Consider the following 12,325-nt stretch of genomic DNA (forward strand, 5'->3'; position numbering starts at 1 on the left):
TCCTTGTCATTTTGCTGTATGAGTGTTATTTTCAGTTCATCCTTATTTTGGGGGTGGGGGTGGGTCTCAGGATTAACTTTCTTACTCTCCTAGGGCCCTGGGGCCTCTTGTGTGCCTGGTGGTCATTAGAGCCTAAGCTCCTTGACTAGACAGCCAATTCCCAAGTCTGGACAACTGCTCTTCCCCACCTGCACCCCCCCTTGTCCTCCACCCCGCACCCCTGCCCCCGAGTCAGCTCATGGGAGTTCCTAGCTTTCTTCGTTCTGACCCTCCAGCTTGCCTTTGCTCTCTCGCGGGTAGTTAGACGTCAGCGAGACTTTACTCCTAGGTTCTAGAAATTTGCAAAAGAAATTTTTAATTACACAGAAACCCATACTGCTGAAACCAGAAGTACCCGAGCCATCATTTAATAGTCGACAGATGTGACTGCCCAGCGACCACCTCTCAACCCACTGGAGAACCCAAGTATATTTCCTCAGTTCCTCTTCCTCCTCTTCTAAACAGCCCCCCTCACACTGAGGTACGAACACATTTCTGAGAAGGCCGTTCCTTATGCAACGTTCTCGGGCTAACTACCGGCCGCGTCGCGATTAAAACCTGGCGTGTCCCCCAGCGAGTCTCTGAAGTGACACGGATGTGGGAAAAGCAGCCTCTCCAAGCGCTAGCTTGGGGTCTTCGCTGAACCAGTGGGAGAAGTTCACAAGTGGGTTGAGCTCCACTCTGACTGGAAGGAGAAACGAACAGTGAATGCAACGTGCTTACTGTCGCCCTGAAACCCCTGGCCGCCGCCTGGACATCCTTCTGCTCTGTACTTTCAAAAAGAGAAAACCCCTAGATCACTAGAAAACGCTGTGGTTACACACGCTCGCTGCCCTTGGCAGACATCTGTTAACCTCGGGCGAAGACCCGGAAGATAAGCAGTGCCCTTGTCACTCCTGCTGACCCTCAGGCCCTCCTTTCTTATTAGGACTTACGTCAGGGGATTCCGTCCCAGTTACGCTGTTATTTTACTTTTCTCAGAGAGCATGCCAGGAAAAGCACGTCACACCTCTGGAGCTCCGACATTTGAGAACCTCTTCGGGGACTGGAGACTGGGAGGAGAAAGCTCTGGAAGGTTCCATCAGCTCTTCTCACCTACCGCTCCCAGGGCAGGGATCCCGGGAGTGGGGAAGGGCCTGGAGAGGAGGAAATTTGAGTTCCCTGCTGAACATTTACTAAGCAGGATGGAAGTTGTGCCTATGAAAGATTGTTCTCGAGAGGCTCACGCGGGAGGATACTGCCTCTCCAGGTGGACCTTGCTTTGTCTCTCGATTCTACACGATTTCTCTCTGAAAGTCTGAGGCTGGCAGGGTGTGGTGTAAGGGGATCGAGGGCAGCTCTACAGGGAGGGCAGGAGCCAGTGAGGAGTGCATCAGGAAACCAGAGATTGGATAAGGAGAAAAGGGAAATGAGGGGAAGGCTTGCCCTTTAAGGAAAAGGCCTGCGGGAGGGGCCAGGGAACACATTTTGGGGATGGCCTTCAGGCACGTATCAAATGCTGAGCACATCACAAATTTGCAAAAGATGGCTGGAGACTGACCGCCATTAGCTCTTCCGGTGACTGCTGCTGGTGGATGGGGGGCAAAACCCCGGCTTCATACCCTGTGCACCCATCTGTCTCTCTAGTGTCTCACCCTCGGGTTGTCAGACCTGGTAGATGAGGAAGCGCTACAAAAAGGGAAGACGGGGTTCCCCGTTGCCCCAAGCGTGCCTTCCGAACCTCCTTTCCAGGGAAAGGTTGTTGAGAGAAAAGAATACACTGGAAAAAATTCTGCCAATAAACCTACCACAGCAGCTACCAATTGTTGAGCCCTATCAAGAGTCAGGGTTTGGGGTGAGCATCTTCTGAACCCGAGCCCCCAAGGCCGCCCCATGTGGAGAGCTCTTTGCCGTTGGCCCGAGGTCACTCCCACAGTCCTTCCCGCAAGCCGAAAGGACCTTCGCGCACACCCTCCATGACTCATGCTTCTCCCAACCCGGGCACCTGTGCCCTTCTCCCCACTACTGGGTGGGGGGATTGGTTTAAGAACCACAGAGAGGCTGAGAGGGAAGCCCGAAGGGTGGCTATGTAAATTATATCTCTTAATAAAATTCCCCCGTTAGGTTTTTCCCTTTGGGCTACTTCTTAGTCACCCTGTACTTTCCAGCTGTGTGTTCATTTGTTCACTTCATGAACAAAACCAACAGAAGTAGCTCATATTCCTGTACTTTCCTGGCTTTCTTTTTCATCCCCCTCTGGGAAACTAGAAGCATCTGGGAGACACTGCTGTTCCTGCTCCGTGAGGGAGGAAAGAGGCAGGTGACATGATCCCCCCCGTGTCGACCATGCGGAAGAAGCCATACCACCCAAGCCAAGTTGCGAACAAACAAAACCACAGAGAGGCTGGCCTCAGGCTTCATTTGAGGCACTTCGGGGAGGAAAGCACACAACAGTCCTCCAAGGACACATGAAGAAAATCTTCCGTGGGATGAGTTCCTCGTGTTACAGTATCACCTAGGCTGGAGTGCCCTGTTCACATGCTCCTACGTCCTAGGTCTTTGGGCCAGCTCATCCCTCCTTCTAGAACTTTCTGGCCCTGAACCGTAACCCAACTTTCTCCTTCATTTTGTCCAAGCCTATTCACATGTCACCTTTCCAGAAGAGTCCTTCTTGACCACCCTATACAAATAGAGCCACCTGCTGGGCCCTACTTTGTTTTCCTCTAAGTATGTCTCACAATCTGACATTACCTCACATGTTTGTTTGCTTTTTAGATTTTGTCTCCTCCTCTGGAATTTAAGGCTGTGTGATACTAACTTCTTTTAGTCTCAGATGCTGGAATAGCATGAGACATGTATACCGTAGGTGCTCAATCAGTGTTTGCCGAATGGATGAAGAAGTGAATAAAGATGTGCTCGAGAGGGATATTGTGGCAATTTGTATCATCAGCTTCAACCTTCATCTCTTCTTAAGAAGTTTCTGTGCTGTGGGAGTTCAGGTCAACTGCAGAGTTAGGGAACAGCTGACACAAGATGGCTGCCCTCACCTCTGACACCAATTCAACTTCAAGGGGGTTTCCCAACACCACCCTCACTCAGTTCTGATAATTCACTAGAAGGACTTACAGAACTCACTGGTAACCTTTACACTCACAGCGATGGTTTATTCCAGGGAAAAGATGTAGATTAAAATCAGGAAGAGGTTCGGGGCAAAGTCTGGGAGGCGTCCAAACGTAGAGCTTATAGGCATCCTCTCCCTGTGTGCTCATGGACAGCATCGCCCCCTCCCGGCCTCGGTGTGTGACCATATGGGTGGGATGTTACCATCCAGGGAAGCCCACCCAAGCCTCAGTGACCAGAGGTTTTACTGGGTCCTATCACATGCTACCTGCATGGCTCTAGAGGCAGCACTGCCACCACTACCCCACCACAAGTGACCATCATAAATCACACTGTTAAACCATCCAGTGGCCAAAGCCCCCAGGCTAACAGGGATAATCCTACCAAGCAGAGCCTTCCAAGGACCTAGTGACCACTTTCCAACAGCCAAAGGCAAAAGCCAGACCTCTTTAGGGGTGAGATTAACAGCTCACCATACAAATGCCTTGCAACTTTGCCGTACCCTTGAACGGTGGGCAGGAATACTCCTCCACCTCTTGACCTTGATTTTGGTCATATGACCTTGTTGGCCAGTAGAATGAGGCAGAAATCAGAGTGTGCCAATTTCACTCTCTCTCTCTCGTACCTCTGCTGTCATCATAAGAAGAACATGGCCAGGCTAACCCACTAGTCCCAGGAAGATGAGAAATGTGGAACAGAGCCACACCCCCTTCCCTTCCAGCTGAGCCCAGCCTGGAACAGCTGACCTTCATCCACTGAGCAGACCACTTGAACAAAGGAAATGCCATCTGTGATTGGTTTTTAACCAATATTATCATGGACACAGTTAGCTGGTAAAGTTATCAATCTATTGGGGACCATTAATACTGTTCTGGGGGGTTGCTGATCCAATTAGAGCTTTTTGTATTGTCACTGAAACAGGGTGGCTTGTGGAAATGGGCACAGGTTGACAAGGGTTGTAGGGAAACAGGTGAGGAGGTAGAACACTTAGAAGTCCAGACCAGATGGGGCACCTGGGTGGCTCAGTAGGTCAAGCATCCAACTCTTGATTGAGGCTCATGTTGTAATCTCACGGTCTGTGAGATCGAGCCCCACGTCAGGCTCTGTGCTGACAGCACGGAGTCTGCTTGGGATTCTCTCTTTCCCTCTCTTTCTGTCCCTCCCCCATGCATCCACTCGCTCGCTCTCTCTCTCTCTCTCAAAATAAATAAATAAACTTAAAAAAAATTAAAAGAAGACCCACAGCAGAGACTGCAAACACCTACAGGACCGGCAAGGTAAATATCAGTGAATAAAAAGAGCCAGTTGCCTGACTATAAATTTGAACTACATGAGAATGGAGGCAATAGGGAATAGTGGGGACTGCAGTAAACTGAACAGCAGCAGCCCATCTAAAAGGAGCAGCCACTACTCAGTTCCAGTCAATTGCTGCTAATCCAAAATTAACCCACGCTTGCCAAATCTTTCATTCTTTCAGATGGGGTGGGTGTGTGTGTGTGTGTGGCTAAGAATTTAGATATTTATGAAATCTCATAAATGCTGCAAATGACAGATTTTTGTCCAAACACCATGCAAGATGAACCGAATGCATCTGTCACCATGCCATGTCTCCTTTATGTCACGGAGTCCAACAGCTGGTGGCAGTGGCCTTGTCTGGGACCTTACAGAGAGGGTCCTTGAGAGCCTGGGATTTCAGTGGAGAGAGGACAAAATCACGCTAAGAGGAGAGAGGACATAACAACTGGATGTCAAAGACAAAGTTCCCCATGGCCATGGGGCCCAGGGCCCTTCCCATCACAGCTTGATTGGCGTTCCTCAAATGTTACAGAATGACTCATTAGCATTTTTCTTCTTTGGGGGTATATCACGTAAGCACCAGACAAGGCACAAAGCATGTGTCTTAGTCCTTTGCTTACATAACTCCCTATGATGCTGGACAACATTCAGTAGCTCCCAGCTACCCAGGCGGCAGCACGACTGGAATGTTCTCGGCCAGCGCGAGGGGGCAAGACGGGAGACGCTCACAGGGCCCACACGAGCTCACCCTCCCCTGGGCATCGCTGCAAACACTGAGCGACTCTCATGCCTCTGTGTCTGCAGAATTCTGCTATTCCACACAGAGAGCAAGAGGTGGGCTTCCCGCGTGGTGTGACTGAAAACCATGAACGTCAGCACCTGCCCTTTCTCCTGGAACTTAGCTGTAGACCCAGCAGAGCGATCAGTAGGTCCTGTGACTGCCTTTCAGGTGTTTATCGTCTAATATCGGGTCCTGGCGTCGCCTTCCCTCTGCTCTACATGTGCAAGGATCATTATCCCACAGACAACTCATTTGTAAGATGATGGTATTTGTTCAGTGCCAGATGTTGCTTGCTTTCCCTCATTTCCTCGCTGTTCGGAGCCCTGGGGAGGCTTGCACAAATGATGGTTCTGTGGAAGGCCAGGACAAGTCTCCCCCACCGGAACAGACCTGGGAGCAGCCGCCAGAAGAAAAGCTGCTATGTCAGATTGTAACGGCAGCAAAGGTGTTCGTGCACAAAAGCATCTAAGGTTTCTTCAGGCTCTTACGTTCAAGAACATATAACAACAGAGCCACAGGAAGCACACGTCACTAGGACTAGGAAGGGAAAAGAATGTACCACTCCTACCAAGTGGTACTCACCACACGCACGCACACATCACACCATTTAATCCTTACAATGACTCCCAGAGGTTGTATTACAACGTCTGCTTCCCTGCGGGAGAGAACTGATGCCCCGCTAAGCCTGACGCGAAAGACCACTGCTAGATACAGCAATCCTATGTCTGGAACGTTGCAAATTTTGAATACTCCTCCTGTTCCCCGGCTGGGGCTCCAGAATCTGCACAGACTCTGTTGTTCGGTCGGTAAGGAGCACCCCCCCGCCATGGCCCATGTTTCTTTCGTGCCCTATAAAACTTATTCCATAACTGCCCTCTAGATAACTCAAGTGAGCAGCAAGCCGAAAGAAAAGAGATCAGGGGCACCTGGGTGGCTCAGTGGCTTAAGCGTCCGACTTCCGCTCAGGTCATGATCTCGCGGTTCGTGGGTTGGAGCCCTGCATCAGGCTCTGTGCTGATGGCTCAGAGCCTGGGGCCTGCCGCAGATTCCGCATCTCCTTTTCTCTCTGCCCCTCCCCCCCACATGCTCTGTCTCTCTCTCAAAAGTAAATTTAAAATAATTAAAAAGGAAAGAAAGAAAGAAAGAAAGAAAGAAAGGGGATCATTCACATTTGTCTGTGGTCACTGATATAATAGAGATGCAGAGCAGCTACAGAGGGGACTCCTCTGGAGCACAAACAGGTAGCCCGCCTGAGTGCAGAGTCCTGTGGCATCCCTAAATCACAGGCTATCTTTCTCGTATCTCAGGAAGGCAGATGATGGGCATCCGGGGATGTGACAGTGTGCCCAGGGCCGAGACCAGCGTTTGGGACAGGAAAGTGAGGCTGGGAGCAAGGCCAGAGCTCTGACTCTGAGGACTCCAGGCCACCGGCCAAGGCAGGACCAAGAGCGTCCCAGCTGAGCAGAGCTTCCCACCCAGGACCCCCCAGCCTTGTTCCCAAGCCCAGAGCTGGGTGTTGTAGACACACACATAACCCTCAAAAAGCCACGGACGCTGGAGGATTTGGGGAGTCTTTATTTATCAAGGGGCGTCTCCACTGGTCTGTACATCTTAACAAACTTTGGTCCTGGGGTCCAAAACACGTTTTCTACAGGATGAGGCTCTTCTCCCTTCCCTAGGACCTCCGGCTACTGAGCAAAGAGAGGGTATGCAGTCGCTGCTTGTGTCTGTGTGGGGAAAATTACAACTCCGAGTCCGTGATTTGAGGAGGTACCTAGGTAGGAGTGCGTGTGTGTGCGTGGCTACAAGATCTGAGGCATCCCTTTCGGATGGGGATCCGGGGCTAGGAATTCTGAGTCTTTTCTCCAAACAGAGGAACCTCCCCCTCATCCCTCCCTCTCTTCTCCCCAAATCCGGGCTCTGTCTGTCAACCTGAGACCCCGATCCCGTTGGCCAATCACAGCCTGAGAGTACCAGCCGATTGGACCTTGTCCCGCCCCCCCGCCAGCACAAGGGCCTCCTGGGACATAGCGTGAGTGCAGAGAGGAGTTCTCACCTGTTCCCTCCAGTCGTGTGAGCATGAGCCCGTGGCCCCAAGACCGGTGTGCGCTTTTCTCCTACCTCTACACCGCCTTCCAAACTGCTGTCCCTAATGCAAAATAACATTGACTTGGACTTTCCTTCTAACATCTTAACTGGTCACAGACCATAATCTTTCATTCTTGACAAAGACCCAGATCGCACATGCCCCTTCTCAGACAGGGACCCTATCCTCAGTCCTTGAACATGCCTGTTCCCTCAAAGGTTGATTGTCTGGACGTTACCTATTTCTCCCTCACGGACACCCGAGGCCCTTCCTGTCAACAGGCTTCAGGTAGAGTGAGTGAGCCTCAGCTACATGAGCGAAGCTACACTGGGGCCACCTCTTCAGCCACGGATCATTACAGCTTGGGTCCTTTCGAGGTGCTGAGGCCCAGTGCACTGGGCCGGGACGTGTCATCTTTCAGGAGTGACTTCGGATGCTTGGGCTTTCTCAGGAAGTCTGGATGGGAAAGGAAGCTTGGAGCAGGAGGGTGGTTTGGGCACTTAGGAACTCTTGAAGAATGAGCTAAGGAGCCCGGGTTGGCTGTCCTGAGGGTGTACAATACCTCCTCGTGTAGGCAGCACTCCCCGGGCCTATTTGACCCTTTGAGCGTTTAAGCTCATCACCCCCTTGAGTTCCTGGATGACAAGTAGCATCTCCATTCACCTGGTCTACACTGCAGAGGAACCCCAGAACCCATGATGAAACTCATGCCAACCCTTCAGAACATGGCCCACTTGGCTCTCCATGATCCCCCCCCAAGGCTCCCTGGTTGCCTCTGAGTTTCAAGAAACAGCAGCCTCTACAAACTTGAAGATAAATCTCTCAGGCAAGCCTCTTTGACTTCACAGCTAAATCCTACCCTGGAAGGTGGCCAGGGGAGGGAGCAGACTGCAGAGGAGCCTGAGGAGATTCTCTAGGGGTGACGGGGACCAGAGCTTCCCCATGCTACGGTCCTACAGGTCCCTGAGGAACGATTCATGGAAACACCACCTGCTACCCCTCTCCCTGCAGCCATCTCCAGCCTCCCAGCCACCGTCCCTTATTCACGAACATTTCAAGATCTGGCTCACTGTCTCTCTGTCACTATCACGACGGCAAAGACAACCTACCCCACGTTCTGGCCTTCCAGCCTCGTTATGTCCTGGTTGGTATCTTTTCTTCTATCCTGACTTATCTACCCACTCCCGAGATCATAGGCGTAGATCATTACCTGGGATCATGGCCTGCCCTTCCAAACACCCCAACATTTCCTAGACCACTTCCGTCTTCTCGTGTCCCTCTCCCACCCCCCGCTGTCCTCATTTCCCTCTTACCCCGCTTGGATCCCTGGCCCGGCCTTTGGCTCACTTACATCCAGGCTCCCCGTCCTACTTAACCCCCTGTTTCCATTTGTCACATCTGGTTGGCTAAATCCCAACTTTGCTTAAACTCAACTCTTTGCCCACCCAGCTCCCAAACTCAAGCCATTGTATGAGGCTAGAGAAGAACACATAACTAGGCTGTTGCATTCTGCCTGGTATTCGTGACCACAAACTTCAGGTGGGTCCTCTGCATCGTCTGAGTAATTCCCTAGTCGCTCGGCAGCCTCCGTCTGCAAGACAACTCCTTCTCTTCTTCATCCCCTTCCCCAGTCCGGGCTGATGACCTTGGTCCTTGCTTCACCAGAAAACAAAATCAGAAGGGAATTCTTCTCCTCACCAACAGATACCAACTTCCAGAATCTGTATTGTCTGGCTCCTTTGAGACTTCTCCACTCATGCCCATTCAAGGACATCAGAATTGTTCCCTCTCTCTCCTGACTCATCTGTCTACATGGTCATTCCCGTCAGCCTGCAAATATTCTGTAATAACTATTCCCTTAAAAAAAAAAAATCTTCTGTGAAAGAGGAGTGGTCCTATAAGATATTAATACACACCACGAAGCCTTTGTCATCGCAATAGTATAATATCAGAACCTAAAAAGACAGACATGACTGGAATCAAATAAGAAGTCAGGAAATCAGCTCAAATACTTGTAAAAGTCTAGGTTATGGTAAAGGTGATATCCCCAAATCACTGGGGCTAACTGTATTGGGCTGACCGGATAGTCGTTTAAACAAATAATAAAATAGGGGCGCCCAGGCAGCTCAATTGTTGAAGCTCCTGCGTCAGCTCAGGTCCTGATCACACAGTTTGTGGGTTCGAGCCCCGCGTCGGGCTCTGTGCTGACAGCTCAGAGCCTGGAGCCTGCTTCTGATTCTGTGTCTCCTTCTCTCTCTGTTCCTCTCCTGCTTGTGCTCTGTCTCTCTCTGTCTCTCGAAAATAAATAAACGTTAAAAATTCTTTTAAATAATAATAAAATAAAATTCAATCTATGTCTCGCACTATCCACAAGAATAATTGCCAAAGGAAGCAGAAATCTAGATGCACAATGTAATTGCACACGTGCCAGAAGCGAGCAAGGATGAGCTTTTATGTAATCTGTGTAGGAAAAGATTTCTACATATGACTAACAATCTGGAGGAGAGATCAATAAAGCTGACTATAGAAAATGTTAACAAAAATTTTGTAAAGCTTCAGACTAGTCAAAACACAAACAAAAACTGACAGAAAAAATATTTGCATCACAGACCATTAAGAACCAACATCTAATGTTGTAAAAACTTCTCAAAATTGAAGGGAAAAAATAAAAAATCCAATAGAAAAGTGGGCAAAAGACATGAACAGACCATTGACTTGAGGGATGTAAAATTGGTCCCAAACATGTAAAACTATGACCAGTTGTACTCCAAATAAAGAACTGCAAATTGAATTCATATTGAGCAACATTTTTTACCCATCTGATTAGCAAAAAAAAAAAAAAAAAAAAAGGAAAGAAAGAAAAGAAAAGAAAAAAATCAAAGGTTAACAATACCCACTGTTGGTGAGGCTGAACAAGAAAGCCCTTGGGTCCATTGTTGGTAGGAATGTGATATGGTGCCACACCCGTGGAGGGGTTCTCGACAACATCTAACAAAACACATATGCATTTATCCTTCTACCCAGAAATCCCATTTCTTTTTTTTTTTAAGTTTATTTATTTTGCAAGAGACAGAGGCAGTGCAAGTGGGGGAGGGGCAGAGAGCGAGGAAGACAGGGAGAGAATCTCAGGCAGGCTCCGCACTGCCAGCACAGAGCCTGATGTGGGGCTCGAACTCACAAAACTGTGAGATCACGACCTGAGTGAAAATCAAGAGTCGGACGCTTAACCAGCTGAGCCATCCAGGCGCCCCCAGAAATCCCATTTCCAAGAATATCCTCCAAATGTATACCTCTCACAATATAAGTGTAGATACCTGAGGTTATTCATTGTAGCGTTATTTAAAATTGCACAACATTGGAAACCACCTAAATGCCCAAGCACAGCAGATCAGTTGGAAAAAATATGCTTGTACATATAATGAGGTGCTGAGATATAAAAAAGTACACAGAGGAACTCTACGGCCCTTTTGGGATACGGTTTGGGATACGATAGGGAGTGACTGTTGAGCGAAAAAGCAACGTGCAAAAGAGCGTATGTAGTCTGCTATCTTCTGTGTAAGAAAGAAGGGGGATGAGAGTAGCATCCATTTTTCTCTTTACAAAAAGAAACACAGGATGAACAAATAAAAAAATATATATGTTGCTGGTTTCCTACAAAGGAGTGTGGGAGAAAAGGGGTGAGGCTTCTCTGAATATACCTTTCTGTATAGCTCTGACTTTGGGTAGACTGTCAATGTTCTACGTATTTAAAAAAAAAATCATATTCAATCACCAATGGAGCTTAACACCCGGTACCCTTTCGTCCTGCTTTGGGTGGCCGTGCCCTGATTGCCCTTGGGGAAGTGCTCCTCCCACACGCCAGCCCACAGATGTTTCAGGTGGTGCAAGTCTGGCCATAGGGGCAGGTGCAGGGCACCCAACACAAGCTAGTGAGTCAGTGATACGCCACAAGCCTTTAGCTGCCTCTGTTCAAAGGCCACCTTCCTCTTTTCCTCTGGGCTTGAACCCAGGGAGCTGTAGACCTGGGGTAAGTGGCAAGCCTCTCGCCACCTTGAAATGAAGCCAAAATGGAGGAGAGCAGAGCCGAGAGAGGTAAGAGAACAATGTATGGAGATACCGTTTAGGCACCTGCTATTTGTACCGAATTACGTGAAATGGTTGCATTTCAAGTGTTAGCCTTGGCCTGCTTGAGTTGGGTTTTCGGTCACGTGCATTCAGTCTCAACCGACCCACTTGGTTCAAGCCGCATCTTTCGTGGATGCGGAATCTGACGCCCAACGAGGTGAAGGGAGAGGTCCAAAAATCACACTGGAAGATTATAGGGAAGGTGGTGCTCGCACTCAGACCCCACCCCCGCCCCAGGGTCCAAGTGCAGATGATGGAGTCAGTGTGGTAGAGGGGCTTTACCGCAGGCTTACCTGAGGGAGAAACCGAGGAAGGGGTTACATCCCAGGTAGAAGGGGAGGCCAGAGGAAGAAAATGTTGGCTTCCTCCACCCGTGGCCGAATATGCCCCAGACCACCTTCAGCGTGCGGTCCACCTGCCCCTGACTGCTCACAGGCAGCGGATTTGATCCGGGGCCTCTGCTTCCCTTTGAGTGGAGACAGGAGATGCTCTGAGGCCGTTGTACATGGCCACCAAGTCTCCGGCCGTGCTGGGACGCACTTCACTGGAGAACGCTGACGTCTCAGCCCAGACAGACCTCTGGGGGCGAGTAGACACAGCGTCCACGAGAGTAGAATGAAGGTTCTGTTATTCCAATAAGCCCATCACGGTGTGGGCTGAGAAACTCACCAGCCAGGACAACAGTTGGCCACTGTGGCAGCAAAACCCACAGCTGGCAGATGTGGGTTCAGATCCTGGCTTTTCCACTCACTTGTGCAGACGTGCGGCCTTCCACCTGTGAAAGGAAGGTGCCAATAATGCCCCAATGGGTCAGAGAATTGAGCCAGAGTCCTTCAACCCGGTAGCTGGCACCCCGGAACACAGCCCACAGGTGGTCTTAATTGGCCGGCACAGAGCTT

At 49.9% G+C, this 12,325-nt stretch overlaps 1 long non-coding RNA gene across 1 annotated transcript; it reads right to left on the reverse strand.

Moving 5' to 3' along the window:
* Positions 1 to 325: 325 nt before the first annotated feature.
* On the reverse strand, positions 326 to 1,990 carry LOC123609688. The gene is made up of 3 exons (XR_006717900.1): positions 1,827 to 1,990; positions 1,012 to 1,175; positions 326 to 724 (listed from the first exon to the last, which is right to left on the reverse strand). It is a non-coding gene; the product is annotated as an uncharacterized LOC123609688 (long non-coding RNA).
* Positions 1,991 to 12,325: the final 10,335 nt, after the last annotated feature.

The sequence above is a fragment of the Leopardus geoffroyi genome, chromosome B2 (genome assembly GCF_018350155.1).
Source record: "Leopardus geoffroyi isolate Oge1 chromosome B2, O.geoffroyi_Oge1_pat1.0, whole genome shotgun sequence".
Classification (NCBI taxonomy): domain Eukaryota; kingdom Metazoa; phylum Chordata; class Mammalia; order Carnivora; family Felidae; genus Leopardus; species Leopardus geoffroyi.